The 25,593-nt window shown below is 41.0% G+C and overlaps 1 protein-coding gene across 5 annotated transcripts in view; it reads left to right on the plus strand.

Moving 5' to 3' along the window:
• Schip1 (schwannomin interacting protein 1) overlaps nucleotides 1-25,593 on the plus strand; it is a 775,862-nt gene that overhangs the window by 442,369 nt on the left and 307,900 nt on the right.

Below are 25,593 nucleotides of genomic sequence, written 5' to 3' on the forward strand. Positions count from 1 at the left end.
AGTACGTTATGTTGTTCTGTAATGTTCTTAGAAGCCAGAGTTCTCTGGGGGAAGTCGTGATTAAGCAGACAAACAATCAAGGTCACACCAGCCCCCAGTGCTCAGGTACAGGTAAGATGCCAGCATGCTACAACCTAAGAACCGGCTAGCATGGCTTACATCCTCTGATGAGAACACAAGGCATTTTTATTTGTCTATGTGATATACTCATAGCTAGTCATCCAGATGGATTTCAGATTTCTTTTTTTAATATTTTTTAAAGATTTATTTATTTGATTTATATGAGTACATTCAGATACAACAGAAGAAGGCATCAGAATCCATTACAGATGGTTGTGAGCCACCATGTGGTTGCTGGGAATTGAACTCAGGACCTCTGGAAGAGCAGTCAGTGCTCCTAACCACTGAGCCATCTCTCCAGCCCCAGATTTCAGATTTCTAAGCCACACACCCACTTGAGGTCCGTTGAAGAACACTGGTTGTTAGATACATGTAACGTGGCATTCACACCCACCTGAACTTAACCTGGGTCATTGGTTCATCTGCTTCCTTTCTGGCCACTCGTGTTCCTTCTCAATTCCTCTCTTGACATCAGGTATAGATGATCTATTCTCTCTCCATGGAGAAGGAAAGATGATTGATGTTGATCTAGATTGAAGTGCTTAAATATCTCCACACAAAGCAGATTTCTTCATCTTCTTGAGAAATAGGTCCCATGCTAAATACCAGAGATACTTTAGTAAACAAAAGAAAATCAAAAGGGTGCTTCAGTAAACTTACATTCTACAAGTAAGTAAATAAATATAGTGTAGTTTATATTTATGATAACGCTAATATTAAAGGTAAATTAGAAAGAGTTTAATGGTGCATTTAGGTTCAGGTAAAAACAGAAAGAACTGGGCAGTTACCAGGAAGAAGAAATAGTAAACCCAAAGGGCCTGAGGTTGAACTGTGCCTAGTGTGAACTGGGAACAAGGAGGTCCACTGTGACTGATCAGCTAAAGCAGGAGGAGGAGGAGTGATGTAAATAGCCTCAGAGAGTCGACTAGGATGGGCACTGGGCTCTGCCTCCCTAAGCATGTGTGCTAGTCTCTTCAGCAGGCATATGCAGAGGTCATAACTGGCTTGTAAGAGGGGAACAGCTACTGTTGTCTTGGTATCTCCCAGTTGTCCCTAATTACACACCTATGTCCTTTCAGGAGCTTTTATGTGAGTGCCTGTCATTCCATACCTTTGCAATTCTTGATATCTTCTCTTCTAAGTCTGAGAACTGGGAAACACCCCCCATTGCAGTTGTAGGCTGGCTCGGTTTTCCCAGATGCTATCCAGTGCAGCACTCACGTCATGGCCTCCAACACCAGTGAGTTTGAAGGTCTTTTCTCTGCCGTTGGCTGTTTGTGGTTTTCAGTTGTCTTGCACTTATTTACATGCGTGGCAGAATAACTGACAGTTAAACACTATGCTATTTCTTTCTCTGCTCTATGGATTCATATACATATTGTCCTGGTTAAGGTTACTATTGCTGCGATGAAACACCACGACAAAAACCAAATTGGGAGGAAAGGGTTTATTTGGCTTACCCTTCCACATCATAGTTCATCACTGAAGGAAGTCAGGACACGAGTTCAGAAAGAACTGGAACCTCGAGGGAGGAGCGCATACAGAGACCATGGCTTGTTAGCTCCAGTGGCTTGACTTAGTAGGTATGTTCCACACGATGGCTTTGCTTCAGTCATTGCAGACAGTGCTTTTGTTCATTTTTATGTTTTGTGAGCCTTTCACTTCTAGTAAATAAGGGTACAGTTTTGTGTTATCTGAGCCCGGGAAGATCGCTAAACCTCTTACTCATTATAATAATTCTAATTTGTGGACTTTTTGCTTCTGGGTAGAGAAATCGTATTATAATGGAGAAAGAACAAGTGTGTCTCCTCCTTTGTAATCACGGATATTTTACATCTTTGTCTCATTTAAATTCATCAGCAAGGCTCTCGGCACAATTTCAGAGTAGAAATGGAGAGATGTTTTCTTACCTTTAATTGTAAAAGGAATGAGTCTAACCTTCCACTAGTACATACTTACAATTAAGGTTTTTATTGATACTTTCTGTGAGTTATGAAACACACGGGGTCCTTCAGAGACTCACCAAGCTGATGATGAATAAAGAAGAGGCTTTATTCAGGAACTGGCACCAGATACTCAGGGAGCCAGGCCTGCACCTCAGAGCACTATCAAGATGCATTTCTGAATTACATTAGTCAGAGGTTTATAAAGGCAAAACTCATAACGCTACATACTCCCTGTCTTCATGCAATTAGGGGCAAGAACACATACGGACATACTTCCTGTCTAACTGCACACATCCTCCTACATGTGATCAACAAACATGATAAGTTATTCTCTACTGGTGAAATGAGTCAACTCAAGCCGAATTAAGTATATAAAAGCAGGTTTATTGGGAAATCACTCTCGGCAGGTTCACGAGGCCCAAGGAGCAAGGCCAAGGAAGTTGCCCTAGGGAAGGAGACAATTTTAAACTTGTAAGCATAATGTTTCCTGTTATATGTTCACCTAGTGAAACTCTCTTCTCTTCTTAGTTTACACGAAATTTTTGTCACTAGATTGTACTGACTTTTGCCAAATGCCCAGTCTGTTTTTATTATATACCTGGACCTGCTGAATTTCTTAAAATAAATATCACACTAGTGATTTAATTGGCATGGTAACTTTCTATTGAACTGTTGGTACTGACTCACTGACACTTTGAGTCATTTTTAACCAAATAACAGGATAAATGTTTTCTATTTGGTAGGTGTTTGTCTGTCTGGCATCATGTTGGAGGAGTGGGTGCAGACCTGTGGGACAGAGCAAAGCTGATAATTATGAAATTCTCTAAATTATCACCAAGTGTTTGTCTTGTCTGCCAATTATTTAACATAATATATTGACTTCTCATAGGGTAATTGAGGACTTGCCAGTATCTTCTTGTAAGTATACAAATTTTACTTCTTCATATTTTGGGACTATTAATAAGATATATTACTTTTCTAGTCAAGTGGGCTTTTTCTTCTTTGGCTTCAGTTCTCAGTTCTGATAACACTTTTCATTCTAGGAACCATGGGATTTCATATATAAACACAAACAGCCTTAGAGTTAGTTCCTTCAAAGATTTTGGTGGTCTTTTCCCTTTTAACCTTCCTAAGCATGTGTTACAGATGCAGCCCTGCGAGCAGACAATGAGTAGACTTCTGCTAATCTGGAGCCAGTGTTTTAGCTAGAACAGACTGCAGATAAGCATTGGGATGTGCATGGAGCTTTAGTTCCGCCATAGTGTTCTGTGGGAGTTATCTTGCTGTCTTTCCTTCTTCTTCCTTTGCTGTTTATTTATTTGTTTTTATTCCATTCTTCACTCTTTTCCTCTAGTTGTTTGGAAACTATCCAGTTATTTCTATTTTTGTAAATATATACATGCTTCATAATAGTTAACAGCTCTGGCTGTCCTCTCCCATCTGCATGTCAATGGTGTTCATTATTTTCCCACCATTGTTCTTTATCAGAATGTAGTTGTTAATGCCATTTTTACTAGTGATTTATGCAACCGGTGTTTACTTATATTTAGTCTCATATTCTAATTACACAGTTCATTAGTCATTTCTATGCCTCAATTTGCTCTTTGGGGTTGAATTTAATATTTCAGGAAACAGCCTTTGGGAGTTCATTTAGAGATTGCCTGTGGGTGGTAAACTCATGGGTTTTGTTCGTTCATTTGTTTTGTTTTTTGTCATAAATGACTATTACACCTTTTGTAAATGATTAGCTTACAAATGTCTTTTCTGAGCACCTTCCTCAGTACTCTGTGCCCAACCTAAAAGTCCCTGTGTTGTTTCATGATGGTAGAAGGGGGATGAGAGAGAAAGTGAGAAGAGGAGTGGGGCCAGAGAGAAGAGGAAGAAGACAAAGTGGGTAACAATGATCAGGACGCATCTTATATATGCATAGGAATGCTATGGTGATATTTCTACTGCATATATAATTACTATGAGCTAATTAAGTCCTTAATAGCATTTTGTTAATTGCTATTCCTTCCATGCTTAGTCTCATTTGATTGCTTTTGTGAGGCTGGAGCTCGAACCCAAGACTTCATGCATTCTAGCAAGCACAGTACCACTGAGCCACATAGCTCAGCCTTTGAAATAATGTATTTTCTCACCATGGATTTGGTCTTTTCTCCTTTGTGGTTTTTGTGCCGTGGTGTTCTTAGGTACCTTGCAGACCATTGCTTGGTTTTGAATTCTGGGACTCCTTTGTGCTTCTTCCTTCTGGTAGTCTTATTGCTCATCAGTTCTGCCAAATTGTCAGCAAGGATTTCTTAACCCAAACTCTCCCACATTCTCTTATTTTCTCTCCCTATTAGAGACATTTCAAACTCCTTTTTCTTAGAGACTAAAATCTTTAGTCTACTTTTTCATCAGAGCATGAATTTGCTTTTGTAAGAAATGTGTTTGGGGTCACCAAGAGAGAGAGCACCTTTCCAACACAAGTATCTGGACAAGGTAGACTTTACAGTTCATCAGTGGAACTGGGGAAGGGTGAACACACGTAGACATGCCTACACTTGGGTTTTCTAGTTCAGGTGGTGGCTATGTCTTTGCTCCATTGGCTGTGGTCTAACCTCACAATCTTATTCACCTGGCTATTATGAAGTAATTGCAACTCAGGAGATAGAAGAACAGAAAGGAGTCAGTGCTCAAAGAAAAAAGGGTCACTACTTCAGGCCATCAAATTCCTAGAATAGATCCCTGAGCCTTTGTGGGTAGGAAGAATAAAACATTGCATAAAACTTGAACAAGGCAGAGGAAATAAAAAAAATTATGATCAATTGTCTTAAGTAGTAGATTTACAGTATTTGATAGAAAATACTCTTATTTCATATTTTTCTTTTTCCTTTTTATTTATTCTTGTTTCATAAAATACATCCAGACCACAGCCTCCTCTTCCTCCACTCCTTGAAGTCCCCTCCCAGTCCTACAGCCCCACCCCCCACTCACCCCTTCAACTTCCCTCTCCCCGAGATCCACTATACCTCCTTCATTTCCCTTCAGAAAAGGCCAGGCCTCCCAGAGATCAATCAAACACAGCATACCAAGATGCATTAAGACTAGACATAAACCCTCATACCAAGCCTGGACGAGGCAACCCAGTAGGAGGAAAAGGGTCCTGTAGCAGGCAAAAAAAAAGTCAGAGATGCTCCCCCTTCCACTGTTAGGATCCCCACAAAACAAAAACCTAAGTTAAAAAAACCATAACATTATGCAGATGACCTAGTGCAGATCTTTCGAGACCCTGTGATTGCCTCTTCAGTCTCGTTGAGCCCCTATGAGCCCTGCTTAGTTGATTCTGTGGACCAAGTTCTCATCTGGTTCCTACAATCCTTCCTTCATCCTTTACCTCGGGGTTCCCTTGAGCTCCGCCTAATCTTTGGCAGTGGGTGTACATCTGATCCCATAAACTGCTAAAGGAAGTGTCTCTCATGAAGACTGGACTAGGCACTGAACTATGAGTGTTCGATTCTACCATCCAGCTTCTGGTCCCTGGTCATATAAACAATGGCTGGCATGGGCTCCCTCTTGTGGTGTGGGCCTCAAGTTAGACAGTCATTCCTTGGCCACTCCAAAAGGCCCTGAGTCACCATTGCCCTAGCACATTCTACAGACAGGACAAGTTGTGGGTCAAAGGTTTTGTAGCTTTGTTGGTATCCCAGTCCCACCAATGAAAGCTTTGCCTGGTTACAGAAGATGGCCGGTTCAGGCTCTGTATCCTCCATTGTTAGGAATCCTTGCTAGGGTTAACATCATAGACTCCAGGAAGTTTCCACTGCAGTAGGATTTCGCATTGCCCCCTTAGATGCCCCCTATTCCAATTATCTCTCCCTGAACTCTCCCCTACCCATCCCCCTCTCACCTATTCCCATCCCCACCTTCTCCCAGTCCACCCACAATATCTATTCTATTTCCCCTTCCCAGGGAGATCCATGCATGCTCCAGAACTCCCCTTGTTACGTAAATTCTCTGGCTCTGTAGATTGTAGCATGTTCATCTTCACTTAACAGCTAATATAAGTGGATACATAGCATGTTCATCTTTTGGGGTCTGAGTTGCTTCACTAAGAAATTTTTTTTAGCTTTATTCGTTTGTCTGCAAATTTCACAATGCCATTTTTTCTAATAGCTGAATAATATTGCATTGTGTGAATGCACCACATTTTCTTTATCCATTCTTTGGTTGAGGGACATTTAGGTCATTTCCAGATTCTGACTATTATAAATAAAGCTGCTATGAACATAGTCAAGCATCCTAGCACAAATATTCCTGTGGTAAAATGGAGCATCTTTTGGGTATATGCCCAAGGTTCGTATTGCTGGGTCTTGAGATATACTGAATCCCAATTCTCTGAGGAACTGCCACCTTGACTTCTATGGTGCTGTGTAAGTCTGCATTCCCACCATCAATGAAGGCCTGCTCCCTTGTTCCACATGAGCTGTCACTTTTTTATTGATCTTAGCCATTCTGACAGGTGTGATGAAAATTCAACTTAGTTTTGATTTGCATTTTTCTCTGATGGCTAAGGATATTGAACATTTCTCAGACATTTGAGTTTCCTATTGAGAATTCTCTGCTTATATCTATACCCCATTTTTAATTGGATTACCTGGTTTGTTAATGTCTACTCTCCTGGATTATTTATATATTTTAGATAAATCCAGATCAGATAAACAACTTAAAAAGACCTATAATTCTTAAAGAAATAGTCATTAAAAGGCACCCCCTTCAAAAAAGAGTTAACACCAATATTCCTGAAATTATCCCACAAAACAGAAACAAAAGAAACATTTCCCAGTTCATTTTACGAGACCACAGTCACCCTGATGTCCAAAGAACACAGAGATTCAGCAAAGAAAGAGAGTTACAATTTCCTTCTATGAACTGATACAAAAATACTCAACAAAATACTAACAAACCAAATCTGAGAACACATCAAAAACATCCTCTACCTTGATCGAGTAGGCTTCATCCCAGAGCATTCAATGTAATCCACCATATAAACAAAGTGAAAGACGGACTGGAGAGATGGCTCAGTGGCTAAGAACATTGACTGTTCTTCCAGAGATCCTGAGTTCAAATCCCAGCAACCACATGGTGGCTCACAACCATCTGTAACGAGATCTGATGTCCTCTTAAGACAGCTACAGTGTTCTTATCTATAAATAAACAAAGTGAAAGAAAAAAACACATGCTCATCTCATTAGATGCTGAAAAAGTCTTTGACAAAATCCAACACCCCATCATGATAAAAGTCTTGGGGACATTCGGGATACTGGAGACATATCAAAACATAATAAAGACAAAATACAGCAAGCCTGTAGCCAACAATGAATCAAATAGAGAAAAACTTAAAGCAGTTCCACTAAAATCACAGACAAGATAAGGCTGTCCACTCTCTCCATATCTACACAATATAATACTTGAAATTTTAGTTAGAACAATAAGACAACTGAAGGAGACCAGGAGGATGCAAATTGGAAAAAATGTCAAGTATAGTTATTTGTAGATGATTTGACATAAGTAACTCCAAAAATTCTACCAAGGAACTTCTAAAGCTGGTAAACACCTTCAGTGAGGTGACTGTATACAATATTAAACTCAAAAAAAAATCAGTAACCTTGCTATATACAAACAAAAGATGGGCTGAGAAAGAAATCAGGGAATGAACACCCTTTACAATAGCTATAAATAATGTAAAATGTCTTGCAGTAACTACAACCAAGGAAATGAAAGACTTTTATGACAGAAAAGTCAAGTCTTTGAACGAAGAAATTAAAGAAAATAACAGAAAATAGAAAGTTTCCCTATGTTGCTCTTGGATCAGTAGAATTAACAAAGTAAAGATGGCCATCTTACCAAAACCACTCTACGGATTGAATGCAATCCTCCTCAAAATTCCAACAATTCTTTAAAGATCTGAAAAGGATAATATTCAATTTCACATGGAAAAACAAAAACCCAGGGTAGATAAAATAATCATGAGCAATAAAAGAACTTGCAGTGGTATCACCACCCCTGATTTCAAGCTGTACTATACAGTAATAAAAACTGCAAGGTATTGACATAAAAACAAACTTGTTTGTCAATGGAATCATATCAAAGGCACAGACATAAATCCACACACTGATAGACACTTGATTTTTTTTATAAAGAAGCCAGAAATGCAGAAATGCACAATGAATCAAAAAAGAAGTCATCTTTAACAAACTGTGCTGGTCTAACTGGGTGTCTAGAAAAATGCAAAATAAATCAGATTTATCAGCCTGTCCAAATGGATCAAAGGCTTCAATATAAATTCAGACACACTAAAAATGACAGAAGAGAAAGTAGGGAATAGCTTTGAACACAATGACATAGGAGACAATTTCCCAAACAGAAGACCTATAGTAAAAACACTAATGTCAACAATTAGTAAATGGGACCTCATGAGACTGAAAAGCTTCTGTAAGGCAAAAAACACTATCAGTAGGAGAAATGGCAGCCTACAGAATGGGAAAAATTTTCACCAACTACGCATCTGATAGAGATTAGTATTCAATATTTCTTACACTAATAATCCAGCTTTGTAAGGAAATCTCAGTTTCGTATCTTAACAAAGAATGGACCAAGAGTTTGCCTCTTTCTTCCTTCTGACCCTACTCATGGATATCTGTTAAACAGAATTCTTTCATTTGCCAATGGATAACACCCTGAAAGCTGCTTGCTGAACATAATGGCTTTGGGCTTTGTTCCTGAACTTTCCTTCCACTCCTAAAGTGTTTGTTAGATAAACCCTTGCATGCTATCTGCTTTCTAAAAGCTTTTTAACTATGCCCACATAAGACCAATCTATGTTATGTCCAAATGAAAACCCTTTGCTTTTGTGTGTGTGTGTGTGTGTGTGTGTGTGTGTGTGTGTGTGTGTGTGTGTGAATATGTGTGGAGGTAACTTGTGGGAATTTGTTCTTTTCTTCTACTATATGGGTCTCATGGGTGGAACTCAGTTCATCATGCTTGGCAAAAGGTTCTTGTACCCATTAGCCATCTCATTAGCCCCAGAATTCTATGCAGTCATATCATAGTTTTAAAACATCGCAGGCTCTCCTACTGTGGCGCACACACACACACACACACACACACACACACACACACACACACACACCAGAGAGAGAGAGAGAGAGAGAGAGAGAGAGAGAGAGAGAGAGAGAGAGAGAGAGAGAGAGAGAGAAAACAACCTTTTTGGTCTTCTTGTGTACTGTTTACAAAGTAAAATACTATAGAACTTGCTTGTCTCTACTGCCAGCTGAGGATTCCTTTCCAAATTCCTCCCCTCAAACAACAGAGTGAAAAATAAACAAGTAAATGTATGGAAAGAAAAGGATGGTCTCTGAGCTTTCCATGTTTATGCTCAGATCTCCTTATCTCACCCAGTTGCTGATGTTTTAGTGGTATTAATTTTGTCAAATGATTCCTCTATCCTTTTAGAATAACCATGTTTACTGTGTTTAGTTTACTGTAGAGTAGCTCCCATCTCAAAGTAGAAAAATCATAAAATTCCAAGGCAAAACATCATTGGTTACTGTAAATATTTTAAGGAGATGACATATGGCATGCCTTAGCCTTCTCAGTAATGATAATGCATGTGTGTAAACAAGCAATGGGATTGGTATGGTGAGCCCTCCAGAGATGAACACTCACACCAGAGTTTATAACCACTTTCCAGTCTCTATTTCCAGTCTCTATTCCAGGAAACTGACACTACATTCAGGTATTGAAGACTCAAGTGTAGCTCTGAATGTTTAGGGTAAGGAATTTTTAAGGTAAGACACACACACACACACACACACACACACACATATTCTAATATTGGCAGGTGCAGGGGGAGTTATGAGCAAGCAAGCATATGAACAGAAGCTAAGATAAGTTATCTGGCCATCTTGACCTTGGGTTCCTGAAATAAAGTTGGGTTGTTTTCCACCATATTCTCCATAAAGGAGATCAAGTTCTAGTAACCTGAAAGACCTCAGCAGGAAAGTAAGAGAATTCTTTGTTTACCTCAGTACCTCATTTTTAATAGGGTTATTTGGTTCTCTGCAGTCTAACTTCTTGAGTTCTTTGTATATATTGCATATTAGCCCTCTATTGGCTGTAGGATTGATAAAGATTTTTCCCCGTCTGTTGGTTGCTGTTTTGTCCTATTGACAGTGTCCTTTGCCTTACAGAAGCTTTGCAATTTTATGAGGTCCCATTTGTCAATTGTTGATCTTAGAGCATAAGCCATTGGTGTTCTGTTCAGGAAAATTTCCCATGTCCATATGTTTGAGGTTCTTCCCCACTTTCTCTTCTTTTAGTTTCAGTGTATCTGGTTTTATGTGGAGGTCCTTGATGTACTTGGACTTGAGCTTTGTACAAGGAGATAAAAATTTGTTGATTTGTATTCTTCTACATGCTAACCACAAGTTGAACCAACACCATTTGTTAAAAATGCTGTCTTTTTTTCCACTGAATGGTTTTAGCTCCTTTGTCAAAGATCAAGTGACCATAGCTGTGTGGGATCATTTCTCGGTCTAAGAAGTTTCAACTGAGGAATATCAAATGGCCCAGAAGCAACTAAAGAAATGTTCAACATCTTTAGTCATCAGGGAAATGCAAATCAAAACAACCCTGAGATTCCACCACACACAAGTCAGAATGGCTAAGATAAAAAAAACTCAGGTGACAACAGATGCTGGCGAGGATGTGGAGGAAGAGGAACATTCCTCCATTGTTGGTGGGATTGCAAACTGATACAACCACTCTGAAAATCAGTCTGGTGGTTCCTCAGAAAATTGGACTTCCTGAGCACCCAGCTATACTACTCCTGGTAATATACCCAAAAGATGCTCCAACACATAACGAAGACACATGCTCCACTATGTTTATAGCAGCCTTATTTATAATAGCCAGAAGCTGGAAACAACCCGAATGTCCCTCAACAGAGGAATGGATACAGAAAATGTTGTTCATTTACAAATTGGAGTGCTACTCAGCTATTAAAAACAATGACTTCATGAAATTCATAGGCAAATAGATGGAACTAGAAAATATCTTCCTGAGTGAGGTAACCCAGTCACAAAAGAAAGCACGTGGTATGCACTCACTGATAGGTGGCTATTTGTCCAAAAGCTGGAAATACCCAATACAATTCACAGACTATATGAAGTTCAAGAAGACAGAAGAATAAAGTATGGATACTTCAGTACTTCTTAGAAGGGGGAACAAAAGGGAGTAGAGGGTTGGAGGGACTTGGGAGGAAGAAAGGAGGAGGGGGGACAGAGAAGGATCAGGTATGGGAGGAGACAGGATGGTATACAGAGGGTCAGGAAATTGAACAGAAGTGTGTAGCAATGGGAGATGCAGACTATGGGTAGCCACCAGCAAGTCACAGATACCAGGAAAGCAAGAGGCTTCCAGGACCCAAGGGAGATGAGATTAGCTGAAATGCCCAACAAAGGGGAGGGAGAACATCTAAAGACCATATCCAGAGGTTAGGCAAGTCTTCCAATTAGGGGAGGGGGCCACTCACTCATCTCCAAATTTTTAACCCACAATGGCTCCTGTGTAAAGGAAATATGGAGACAAAGTATGGAGCAGAGACTGAAGGAGAGGCCATCCAGAGACTGACCCACCTGGGGATCCATCCCATACACAGACACCAAACCCAGACACTATTGCTGAGGCCAAGAAGTGCTTGCTGACAGGAACCTAATATAGCTGTCTCCTGAGAGGCTCTGCCAGAGCCTGGCAAATACAAAAGCAGATCCTCATTGCCAATCTTTGAACTGAGCACAGGGTCTCCAATGGAGGAGTTAGAGAAAGGGGTTTGCAACTCCATAGGAAGAACAATATCAATCAACCAGACCCCCCATAGCTCCCAGAGCCTAAACTATGAACCAAAGAGTACACATAGAGTGACCCATGGCTCCAGCCACATATGTAGCATTATATGTTGAGCATCAGTGGGAGGAGAGGCCCCTGTTCCTGTGAATGTTCGATGACCCAGTATAAGGGAATGTCAGGGCGTGGAGATGGGAGTGAATGGGTGTGGTGAGTGGGGAAACACCCTCATAGAAGTGGGGCGGGTGGAGGGCATAGGATAGGGAGTTTTCAGAGGGGGAACCAGGAAAGGGAAATAACATTTGAAATGTAAATTAAATATCCAATTAAAAAAAAATTGTTAAAAAAAAAAAAGAGGGTTGGGGATTTAGCTCAGTGGTAGAGCGCTTGCCTAGGAAGCGCAAGGCCCTGGGTTCGGTCCCCAGCTCCGAAAAAAGAACCAAAAAAAAAAAAGTGAAAAACGAGGGGGTCAGAGGCTGGAGAGATGGCTCAGTGGTTAAGAGCACCGACTGCTCTCCCAGAGGTCCTGAGTTCAAATCCCAGCAACCACATGGTGGCTCACAACCATCTGTAATGGGATCTGATGCCCTCTTCTGGTGTGTCTGAAGACAGCTACAGTGTACTTATATATAATAAATGAATAAATCTAAAAAAAAAAAAAGAATACAAGATAAAAGCCAGGCAGTGATGGCACACACCTTTAATTCCAGCATTTGTGGGGCAGAGGCAGGCAGATCTCTGTGAGTTTGAGACTAGCCTAGTCTATATAGTAAGTTCCACGACAGCCAACACTACACAGAGAAACTCTGTCTGGGAAAACAAAACCAAACACAAATAATCAAAACAAAAAGAATACAGAAATGGAACGCACTCTCTTGCCATGTCACAGGATCAGCATTTTAAGCTGTGTTAGACATTTCGCATGAACTATATGTGCCATTATTAAAAAGAGGTGACTGTGACATGTCCTTAGGCTTTACTGAGGACCTACTCAGTGAGTAGCTAACTTTTTTTTAATGGACTTGTATCTACTCTACCTTGGGGGTAACTGGACCGAATACCAAATTCATGAATGAAGAAGCTTTCATTGCAAAAGTGCACCAGAATTAATTCTCCAAGGAAACCTCTGAATTTTCCCAACAGTGGTTGAAAATCTACAAAGAAATCTCCAAGTGTTGATTTGGAAGTGGGACATTTGAAACAAATATTCAAGGAGCTTTTCACAGGGATGGTGGAAAGTGGAGGTTTTATCAAGTCTTCAGAGAGCAATGCTTTATGATATTTGATAGGCAGAGCGATCACTCAGGAGATGGAGATTCTGATGCTGGCAGTGGGCCCCACCTGTAGGTCAATGAGTGGGACCAAATGGACTGATCAAAAGTCAATGTTCTGGCTGTTCCACACTATAGCCACCAGCCATGGATGGCAGCCAAATATTTCAACTGGTTGAAAAACTTGGAACTGTGCAATAAGCATCAAGTGTATACCGAGTTTTGAAAGTTAAAAGAAGGAAGTATATAAAATGATATGTTCATTTAAAATGAGTAATATGCATGAGAGGGTGAACATAATCAAATATGTTACCTGTTTGCTTAACAATCTCAAAGATAGAAAATTTATATTAAACTAAAACTATGTTTATGTAGTATATTATGTAATTGAACATATTGTATTCAATAAGGTAACTATTTAAATTAATTTTAACTGTTATTATATATATTTTATATATTATTTAACTGTTATTATATATTTTCATATGACTAGCAGAAAATGTTCAGTTGTATATGTATGGTTTTACAGTATATTTACATAATATACTGTAATATTTTTATAGTAGTTAACCACAAGTTTTATAACAAATCACCATAAACTAAGTGGCTTAAAACAGCACAGATTCATACTCTTACAGAACTGTAAGTGACAAAGGAATCTGAGGGAGACTTTTTCTTTTCTTTTTTTTTCTGTAGCATGTGCAGATCACCTGCATTGTCTGTTCTCTGGCTTTGCCTCAATCTTTAGACTCTTAGCTGTCAACACGGGGTCTTCAGGTTGTCCTTTATCTCTCACCTCTACCTCTCTTGCCTCTACTATGGTGTGTCCTTCCCCTCCTCCCTCACCTTCCTCCTTATAAGGATGTCTATGGTTGTGTTTTGTTCTTCCAAGTAATCCAGCATGATGTCCCCATCTCAGGACATTGACAAGGCTACGTGAGCATGTGAGAGTAGGACACGGATATTTATTTGGTTAGGCATCCTGCCTGGTACAGTATTTGTGTGTTCTGGATGTGTATCCTCATGCCTTCATCCTTCTGTACTGCATAAGTGGATTCAGGAACCAGAAACTCACAATCTTATTATTTCAGTATCGCAATGCCCAGCATTGGGTCTAAAAACACAATGCATTTTTAATGTTTGTTTTGTTTGAGTTTGGGATTTTTTTTGGTTGTTTCTGTTTGTTTGGTTGGTTGGTTTGGGTTTTGTGTGTGTGTGTGTGTGTGTGTGTGTGTGTGTGTGTGTGTGTGTGTGTGTGTTGTTTTGTTCTGTTCTGTTCTGTTTGTTTTGTTTTGTTCAATGGTGGAACATGAGCCCAGGGATTCAGGACCATTTGGCAGACACTTTATCATTAAACTATGTTTCCAGTTCTAAGTCTGATTTTTATATAGATTCAACAGAGTATCAAAAGACCTTGTGACTATAAATAGCAGAGATTATCAAGAATCCAGGAACTGGCGAGATGGTTCAGTGATTAAAGGTGCTTGTTTCTGATCCTGACAACCTGACTTCAAGCCTGAGATCTGCATGGTAGAAGAGAACTGACTCCAGCATGATGTCCTCCGACCTTCACATGCATGCGAAAGAAAGAAGAAAGGAAGGAAGGGAAGAAGGATAGAAGAAAGAAGGAAGAGAAGAAGGGTGGGAGGAAGGATAGGAAGAAGGAAGGCTGGAAAGAAGGAAGAAAAGGAAGGAAGGAAGGAAAGAAAGAAAGAAAGGAAGAAAGAAAGGAAGAAAACCAAAATCCTGGGCTCTAATTCAAGAGCTGTGTCATGCTCCTCAGTCAGTTCCCTCCATTCCTTCATAGATAGTGCCAATTTGAGGGATGAAATCTGGGCTAATTTATACAGTTCACAATGAGCTTCAGGGATTATTTGTATCCTTTCAAAGAATGTAATTTTTTTAAATTATTTTCACATTTATTATACAAATCCAGTGGAGGGGGAATTCCTATGCCTAAGCTTTTGTGTGAGGACTGGCCCAGTCTGGACCCCAGGCACTCACGATATAGTGGAGAAATAAGATACAAACACCAGTGATAGACGTCCCAGATAGGAGTAACAGGCACACTGCTAACCAAGAGTCAGGAAAGAGTGACTCCAGTCTGTGAAAATCCTCTCACACCAAAATGATGTAAGATAGAGATTATTCCTTGGAGGAAGGACAGTGGCACAGCTACTCTCCAATGTCGTAATGAAATACCCTGATATAAGCAGCTTAAAGAAGAAAGAGCTGATTTTGGTTCACAGTTGCAGTGATGCATCCTATCACGGTAGGGAGGACATTACAGCCAGCGGAGAAAACCATGATGACCGGATTGGGGGAGGGGTAGGGGGTGAGGTTGGGGAGTTGGCCGGTCACTCTCTTGGAATAGGGCATAAGCAGGAGTTAGGGCTAGCCTATAAGGCCTAAAGGTCTGCCTGCCCCCAGAGACCTACTTTCTAGAGGTTCCACAACCTTCCCAAATAGTGTCATTAGCTGGGGACAACATATTCAAATGCGTGACAGTATAGGGGACATTTCACATTCAAAGATGGGTGATGGGTCTCAAAGACTTCAAATGAATCTTAAGCCTCAAATCTAACCACTGCATCTCCTGACTTCCATCTCATTTAAGAGTGACAATTTAAAAGCTTTGAGTTTTCCTCTTTTCATTTCTTAAACATTAACCTTGGAGGTTAGATCAATGTAAGAAGTAAGGACACAGAAAACGCGGGCAGAGGGGAAGAAATAAAAGCATGGAGATAGTATTGCAGCTCCCACACTTCCCGTCGACAGTATAAAACTTAGATCTGAGAATCGCAACTATAGACTAGCTTCTCAAAATAACAGACACTGGCCAATTTTCGGGAGTATTGGAGGCACATGGTCTAACTTATTATACATTTCAAAACATTTAAGATTCTGCTATGGTCTAAATATACCACGGATGCAGTGCATTTACATATTCATAAATTACATATGGACGCGTTCTCCTCCTATCTGTGCATCCAGCCCTCCATCTATTAAACAGCAACTTTATCCTGAGGGTCCACCAAGATTCTGATTGAGGAATTTGTGGAGAACCATGTCACCATTATTAATTAAGCATCTCTAAGTACTGGCATTTCCAGAGCCCGCACAGACTTCCGCCTCAAACTTTGCCTTGTATTTGGAGCTCACAGATGACTGGACAGCAATTTGTCCCAACTGGCAAGAAGAACGAACACGAGACGCATGCGCTGAACTGAATGGTAAAGCCCGGACTCGAATTGGGGATCTTCAACAATTCAGAGCAGAAAAGCATGCCCCTACTCACACGCTACTGGAAAGTCTCGTGAAATGCTCATTAGCTAAAATACAGAAGGTCCACACAAAGAGTACCGAGTGTTTCTATATAAGGAAAATTGTAAGGCTAGAGAGAAGGGGCTCACTCCCGTGGAAAGTCAGCTTGTTCAAGACGTAGTCTCGGTCGTATGAAAGGTTACTAATAACCTTTGTTTAATTTTCTGATAATAATAGGATCTGGCTACCTTTTCAGGAAGCTGACAGAAGTGCAAAGGCCCGGTGGTCTCCACCGGACTCAAACTGTGACCGGAAGTCACTTGGCCCTCCCAGTGAGATGGCTTTCCTCTTCGGAATCAGAACTACTGGCCGACAGAGTCTAAGGCAGGACTCCCACCAAGCAGTTTCTGTAATCCTAGGGACTTCTGGAGACCGTGGCAAATATAACATTGTGCCACATCTCACAGAGGTCAGGTCAGTCTGAAAAACCACGCCTCTGACCTGAAAAGCCTCTCGATATGCATCATGTTTTCTCCCTGTCACCTCTACTTCACAAGTGACAATGAACACTGAGCAATGCTGATAGCATTTTTATGGACAAATATTACACTTTGTGTGGAGAACTTCTGTTTCTGGGCACACAGGCTAGACATGCTGTGATGTCTCTCCCTCACTGTGCGCACACAAAATAATCGCTGTTTTTACCCATAAAGCAAAGAAGGCAGGGTGACTGAGCCCTCTGGGTCCCCGGGGAGGGTTTCCTCCTTGCCCCATATGTTCCAGACTTAAGAACAAAGAAATGAGAGTCCAGAAACACCAATAGATACAGGAAAATCTCAATAGACATTATTTGACCAATGGAAAACCTGCAAGACTGTAGTGTTTAGACAGTATTCACATTACTGCAGTCGGTTGCTGCTGAGAAAGCCATCCAGGCCTTACCGCATGAACACAAGCTAAGAGTCCAGACCTCCACAAGTCATGAATCAAGACCGCCACACTAGAGTGTTACAGGAAACCAAGTAAGGAACCAGAAATTCCACTCTCGACAACAAGTAACTAGCGTGCCACCAGCAGCAGCAGCACCGCAGTGACATCAGACATCAGTGTGCCCTGAACTTGTGACATCAGACACCTCGGTATCAAGAACCTTCACTCCTTATCTCACCCGAAAGATAATACCAAAGCTCATATGGAAAGGAAAAGAACTAAAACACTTTTTAAAGCAAAAGCAAAATCTCTTTGGTTTAAAGATAGTGTTTGGCTAAGTAATCACGATAGCAATGAAACCAGCTGACGGAGACATGTAGACAAGGAGTGTAAATCTTTTTAATGAGGCTCATTCAATGTAATTTTCTTTGTATGGATTTCTAAGTATGTTTAGGAAATATGGAAGTTGCATTTCTCTCTAAACAATCTTCACACAATGGAGAAATTATCACTTTATAAATTAAAGCTGAATTATAGGCCATATTTACATAAATATATTTTGAATTATTTATTTATCTATTTATTTATTTGGAGAGGGTGTTCGTGTGTGTGTGTGTGTGTGTGTGTGTGTGTGTGTGTGTGTGTGTGCATGCCTCAGGGATTATCGGTGCTTGCACTACTATGTCTGGGTTTTACTTATAACTGAGGATTTAAACCCAGTGTATATTGGAAAAGCCTATTGAGCCATTTCCTCAACCCACATTTAAAAATATTTTGAGTATGATTTCTAAAACAATCCAGATGTAAAGTCTCTAATTTTTAAACCGTTTTAGATAACTTGTATAATTTAGAATCTGACAAAATAACGACTTGGAAACTCAGAAATAAGAAATCTATTTACAGTTGTACTCTGAAATGTAACCGTGTGTGCTCCAGCAAGACTTAAAACTCAATTGCTTGTGGCATCAATAAAAAGTAACATTAAGATATCCAGTGCTATGTTTAATATATATATATGGCATTCATATTGCAAATACTTTTTTTTATTAACTTGAGTATTTCTTATATACATTTCGAGTGTTATTCCCTTTCCCGGTTTCCGGGGAAACATCCCCCTCCCCCCTCCTCTCCCTTATGGGTGTTCCCCTCCCCATTCTCCCCCCATTGCCGCCCTCCCCCCAACAATCTAGTTCACTAGGGGTTCAGTCTTAGCAGGACCCAGGGCTTCCCCTTCCACTGGTGCTCTTACTAGGATATTCATTGCTACCTATGAGGTCAGAGTCCAGGGTCAGTCCATGTATAGTCTTTAGGTAGTGGCTTAGTCCCTGGAAGCTCTGGTTGCTTGGCATTGTTGTACATATGGGGTCTCGAGCCCCTGCAAGCTCTTCCAGTTCTTTCTCTAATTCCTTCAACGGGGGACCTATTCTCAGTTCAGTGGTTTGCTGCTGGCATTCACCTCTGTATTTGCTGTATTCTGGCTGTGTCTCTCAGGAGCGATCTACATCCGGCTCCTGTCGGCCTGCGCTTCTTTGCTTCATCCTTCTTGTCTAATTGGGTGGCTGTATATGTATGGGCCACATGTGGGGCAGGCTCTGAATGGGTGTTCCTTCTGTGTCTGTTTTAATCTTTGCCTCTCTATTCCCTGCCAAGGGTATTCTTGTTCCCCTTTTAAAGAAGGAGTGAAGCATTCACATTTTGATCATCCGTCTTGAGATTCATTTGTTCTAGGCATCTAGGGTCATTCAAGCATTTGGGCTAATAGCCACTTATCAATGAGTGCATACCATGTGTGTTTTTCTGTGATTGGGTTACCTCACTCAGGATGATATTTTCCAGTTCTGACCATTTGCCTACGAATTTCATAAAGTCATTGTTTTTGATAGCTGAGTAATATTCCATTGTGTAGATGTACCACATTTTCTGTATCCATTCCTCTGTTGAAGGGCATCTGGGTTCTTTCCAGCTTCTGGCTATTATAAATAAGGCTGCGATGAACATAGTGGAGCACGTGTCTTTTTTATATGTTGGGGCATCTTTTGGGTATATGCCCAAGAGAGGTATAGCTGGATCCTCAGGCAGTTCAATGTCCAATTTTCTGAGGAACCTCCAGACTGATTTCCAGAATGGTTGTACTAGTTTGCAATCCCACCAACAATGGAGGAGTGTTCCTCTTTCTCCACATCCTCGCCAGCATCTGCTGTCACCTGAGTTTTTGATCTTAGCCATTCTCACTGGTGTGAGGTGAAATCTCAGGGTTGTTTTGATTTGCATTTCCCTTATGACTAAAGATGTTGAACATTTCTTTAGGTGTTTCTCAGCCATTCGGCATTCCTCAGCTGTGAATTCTTTGTTTAGCTCTGAACCCCATTTTTTAATAGGGTTATTTGTCTCCCTGCGGTCTAACTTCTTGAGTTCTTTGTATATTTTGGATATAAGGCCTCTATCAGTTGTAGGATTGGTAAAGATCTTTTCCAAATCTGTTGGTTGCTGTTTTGTCCTAACCACAGTGTCCTTTGCCTTACAGAAGCTTTGCAGTTTTATGAGATCCCATTTGTCGATTCTTGATCTTAGAGCATAAGCCATTGGTGTTTTGTTCAGGAAATTTTTTCCAGTGCCCATGTGTTCCAGATGCTTCCCTAGTTTTTCTTCTATTAGTTTGAGTGTATCTGGTTTGATGTGGGGGTCCTTGATCCACTTGGACTTAAGCTTTGTACAGGGTGATAAGCATGGATCGATCTGCATTCTTCTACATGTTGACCTCCAGTTGAACCAGCACCATTTGCTGAAAATGCTATCTTTTTTCCATTGGATGGTTTTGGCTCCTTTGTCAAAAATCAAGTGCCCATAGGTGTGTGGGTTCATTTCTGGGTCTTTAATTCTGTTCCATTGGTCTATCTGTCTATCTCTGTACCAATACCATGCAGTTTTTATCACTATTGCTCTGTAATACTGCTTTGCAAATACTTTTTAAGGATGCCATCTGTGTTAAGGTTCTGTAGAATAACAGAAGTGGTAAAATTGAAATATATCACATAGGGAATTCATTAGCTTATCTTCCACAGTCCTACAGTGACCGTCGACAGGCTGGAGAAGCTGAGAACCTGGTCTCTCAGTTCATGAAGCTGGGTCCCTCAACAGCCCCATTCTGGCAGTTGTGGCCTAAAGTATTTATTAATTAATTAATTTATTTATTTAACTTTTATTTATTTTTGTTTGTATGTTTTATTCTTCTATCATATATCTCCACCACAGTTACCTCTCCCTCCTCTTCAAAGTAATACTAGGCACTTCTTCTCTTCATATTAAGGCTGGACAAGGCAACTCAGTAGAAAGACCAGAGTCCTAAAACCAAGCAAGAGTCAGAGACAGTCCCCACCGCCACTGTCCCACAAGGATACCCGCAAGAAGGTCAAGCTACATGAGCATAACGTGTAGGCAAGAGGGCCTAGGTCAGTCCTCACAGGATCCCTGATTATAGGTTCAGTCTCTGTGAGCCCCTATGTGTCCAGGTTAGTTGATGCTGTGGGTTTTGTTTTGATGTCCATGACCCTTCCGGCTTCTGCAACCCTTCCTTCCTATCTTCCACTGGATTCCCTGAGTTCAGCCTAGAGGATTTCTAGATAGTCTCAGATCATCCATGCATACTGGAAGGCAGAAGTTGGGTTCCAATGTAAGCAAATGATTACCGCAGCAGTAGCAGTGACAGGGTGGATGCATTCAGCATTGAGAAGCAAAGCAGCTCTGCTCATTCCTTTTCGTGTCTGGACCACTGCAGAAAGGTGCTGCCAACCCCGGGGAAGAGAAGACACCCTCAGAGGGTCGGCCTAGGGAAGAGAAGACACCCTCAGAGGGTCAGCCTAGGGAAGAGAAGACACCCTCAGAGGGTCTGCCTAGGGAAGAGAAGATACCCTCAGAGGGTCGGCCTAGGGAAGAGAAGACACCCTCAGAGGGTCAGCCTAGGGATGTGTCTTAAAGGATCTCAGATCTAATCAAGTTACAACCAAACTTAACCACTATACTCTCAAAACTTACAGCCATTATTCGTTCTTTCATTCAATTTCTCTTTTTTATTCTTCCTTTATTTTTCTTTTGAGGTAGGTCTCACTATGCAGCTCTAACTGGCCTGGAACTCACTATGTAGGCCGGGGTTAACCTTGAACTCACAAAGACCCACTTTGCCCCTCCTCCCACCTTGCTCAGCAAAGCCATTATTCTTAACGTATGATAGCTCAATGATAGCTCATTTTATCTGAAGTAAATTTGTAAAATGCAAATTAATGTTCATTAATATAGCTGGTGATCCCGACTTTCTGATGCAAATATACATTCAATACTCACTGTAACTTGCAATGCATATCTCCCAGGTGTTTAATTCAGTTTTTAATGTTCATACAATGTTTTGTTGACATGTAAACACTCCATTTATTTAAGCGTGTTCATACCCTCTGGCAATATTTCCAGAAAATAACCGTATAATGTTGCTTTTCAAATACTATTAACACAGATATCAAACTTCCGCACAGCACTTCAGAATGTAAAAACATATTTACACTAGATGCTATATTTGATGTCCCCACAGCATCCCAGCTGGAAACCACTGAGCAGACATTTGCTGAAATGAGAGTGACTGTCCCAAGATCACTCATAGCAACGCATAGCAAAGGTTCTAACCAAGGAGACAGAGCCCCAGTTCTAGTGACATTTCCCAGTCACCAAACTTAGGAGCTGTGAGTGTTGGGACACACAAAGTCAAAGTGGCCCGACTTATAGATGACTATCCTGCAGTGGTTGTCTTCAGGAGGAGAAGATGCTGACAGCCAGATGCCAAGGTTTCTTTTGGTGAACACGTCATCAGCTAAACTTATAAAGAGTGTGTAACCGAGATGCAGGCTTTGCTAACATGGAGAGTGGGCAGTCACCTTGCCATCGACGGAAAAAGGGGAGCTATCTGTCGAGCCAGAGCACGACATCTGAGAAAGCTGAAGAGAGATACGCATGTGAAAACGACGCAGTAATTGCTTCAAAATACAAGGCACTGTTTTATAATTTAAATCCCCCCGAGGTGTGGCATTAATCAGTCAGGTGCAGGAATCAGAGTCACTGAATACATTTTATAGCTCAGCATCTCCCTGGAAGAAACAGTACGTGTCGTAAGGAAATAACTGCTCTAATCCGTGTGGTTTCAATCACTGCCTGGTTGTCCTCTCTACTCATTGGAGCTCTTGTGGCCTCATTATTTGCATTCTCAACATGCCTGTTGCCTCTCCATGCTCCGGCTGAGCACCTCTTCTCTGAAGTGTCCGGGGAATGCACGGTTGTCCATGCCCAGCCTATATCAAGCTCCAATCTAATTTGCGAAGACTAGTAAATACACAGTGGGTTGCACGCGCCACAGACCACGTGTGGTGGTGATTAAGTTATCTGATTCTGCCTTCCACAATCCCCTCCGCTTCCCACTTAACATTCTTCACACTTGCAAGTACTTACTAGGGCATTTCTGGGTTTTGAGCACTACTCCATCTTCTCTTTAAAAAGCAGTCACACAAGTCTTGTATTATTCAGAGGTCTAGCAATTAGTTACCTCTTTTTCAAGACACAGGTGCCATCCCGTTGAGGAGGGGCTGTGTGTGACACACACCAGGTCCTTCATCTTCCCTTCTGGAGACAGGACAGAGCCATATGCTCTGACAGAAGGGAATAAGGAAAGTCTGAATGTCTTAGATTGGTGCTCTGTTGCTGTGATAAAACACTCTGATCAAAAGCAATACTAGGAAGAAAAGGTTATTTCACCTTACAGGTCCATCTTCAAGGGATGCCAAGCTAGGAGCTTGAAGTAGAAACCCTGAAGGAAAACACCTTTCTGCCTTGCTTCGTGTAATGGTTGCTTTTCTATCACTGTGATACAGCACCATGACCAAGGAAGCTTATAGAAGAAAGGGTTCATTTAGAGCTTACAGTTCCAGAGGGATAGAAGTCCATCCACGTCTTGACAGAGAGCATGGCAGCAGGCAAGCAGGCATGGCACTAAGCAGTAGTTTGGAGCTCATACGTCTACCCACAGCAGGAAGCAAACAGAGCACACACTGGGAATAGTACAAGGTTTAAAACTTGAAGCCATCACTGGTAACACATCTCCTTCAAAATAGACTGCAGCTCCTAATCCCTCCAATCAGTTTCACTCATTGGAAACCAAGTATTCAAACATATTAGTGTATAGAGGCCATTTTCATTCAAACTACCACATTCCACTCCTTGGCCATTATAGGCTCATGGGCTCATGGACATATCATAATGCAAAGTACATTTAGCCCAATTTCAAAAGTCCCCATGGTCATTTAAATTCTCAACGGTGCTTCAATATACAAAGTCTCTTCTGAGACTTAAAACAATCTCTTAATTATAAACCTCTATAAAACCAAAAAAGCAAACTTTGATGACAGCAATACACTCCCCTCTCAGGCTGGTTTGTGTCTTGTCTGCAGATTTCCTTGGCCTATATCTCATGGCTCTGGCATGTCAGACCTTTTAGGGTCTCCAGTGCAATCCAAGCTTCACTTTCACAGATTAATGCAATGTTCTCTCATGACCTCTTACCCTCTAGGGACCTTCATGCAGGGACTACCCAGCAACATGAGTCATGAACGCATAAACTTGCAACATGTTCCCTGGCTTCAGTGGCTCTCCATAACCATGGAGGAAGACTTCACAACCCCTTATTCATATATCCTTGATAACTCTAAAGCAAAATCACATGGACAGTACCTGCTAAATTTGGGTGTTCACTTGGGATAGAGCAAGGGTCTTTCGAACCAGATTTGCTGTAGATTGTCCTTGTTGTTGCTCTTTAGAAGGAAAGCATACTATAGTCCTTTTCCTTTCAGAAGTTGGGAGCTTAGATGGATGGAGTCTCCCCAAAGGCACCTCGCTCTTTATTCCAATTTAGATCAGGCCTTGGTTTAATCTCATCTTTCCATACAAGTCTTGGCTCTGATATTAAATTTCCTGGTGTTCTTTTTCTCTTCATACTGTACATCATGTATTTCTTCCTGCCCCTTTTCAATGTAGCACTGCGTACCCATGTGACAGAGTCAGTATTATGTTGTCTTGAGATTTCCTTCTCTTAAGAAGTTAGCCCATTACCTTTCAGTTTTGTCTCCATCAGAGTCTTAGGGTGAAGGAAAATGGCAGCCATTCTTTGCCAAAATATCATAAAATCAAGTCTCCAGCATGGTTTCTGATGTTGTTCACTTCTGAAACCTCCTGAATTAGGCCTCAGAAGTCTTCCAAGTTCCAATGAGGATAACCTATTAGACTATACTTACAGCATTCAATATTTTTCCTGCAAAATCTTAATGTCTTCTACATTCCTCCAAGCAACAGCACATAACAGTAGCCCACTTCCCGTCACCAACTTCTATATTGGTTACTTTTCCTTTGCTATGATAAAACACCATGACTAAAGGGACTTATTAAAAAAGAAGCATTTAATTGGATTAGAATTTACAATGGGGGAGCAAAGGTATGGCAGCAGGAACAGCTAAAAACTTACATCTTGGCCCACAAACAGGAGGCAAAGAAAGCACCATGGAAAATGGTGTGAGTCTTTTGAAATCTCTAGACCAATGAAACACATCCCTTCTAACAAGGCCAATGTTAGAGCCTTTCCAGTTTCATCAGCTGGAGACCAAATACTTAAACACATAAGCCTATGTGGGGTGGGCATTTTCATTCAAGCTTCAGCACTTGAGTGCCTCTCTTACACTGCTTAGGCCCAACTGCCTAGCGATCGCTCTGCCCATAGTGGGCAGGGCCCTTCTGTGTCAATTAGTAATCAAGAAAATCATCGACAGACATGCCCACAGGCTAATCTGATGAAGGTGACTCCTCAGTTGAGGGTCCTTACTCTCAGATATGTCTAGGTTTGTGTTAAGTTGACCAAAACTAACCAGCATACCAGGAAAAGTCTTTCAGCATTAACATTATTCTAAGGAGTCCAAATTTATATTGGCATCAAAGTCCTTCACAATTCAGTGAAAACAATGAAATGTATTGATAGTAGGACTGAAGAGTTTCCATCATGGCCAACAGCTTAAGTCAGAAACATTGTGAGAGTTATTTCTAGTTTGAGGTCAAACCCTGTGCTTCCTCTCCAGTCCATTAGAGAGATGGGGGAA

The sequence above is a fragment of the Rattus norvegicus genome, chromosome 2 (assembly GCF_021556685.1).
Source record: "Rattus norvegicus strain SHRSP/BbbUtx chromosome 2, alternate assembly SHRSP_T2T, whole genome shotgun sequence".
NCBI lineage: Eukaryota > Metazoa > Chordata > Mammalia > Rodentia > Muridae > Rattus > Rattus norvegicus.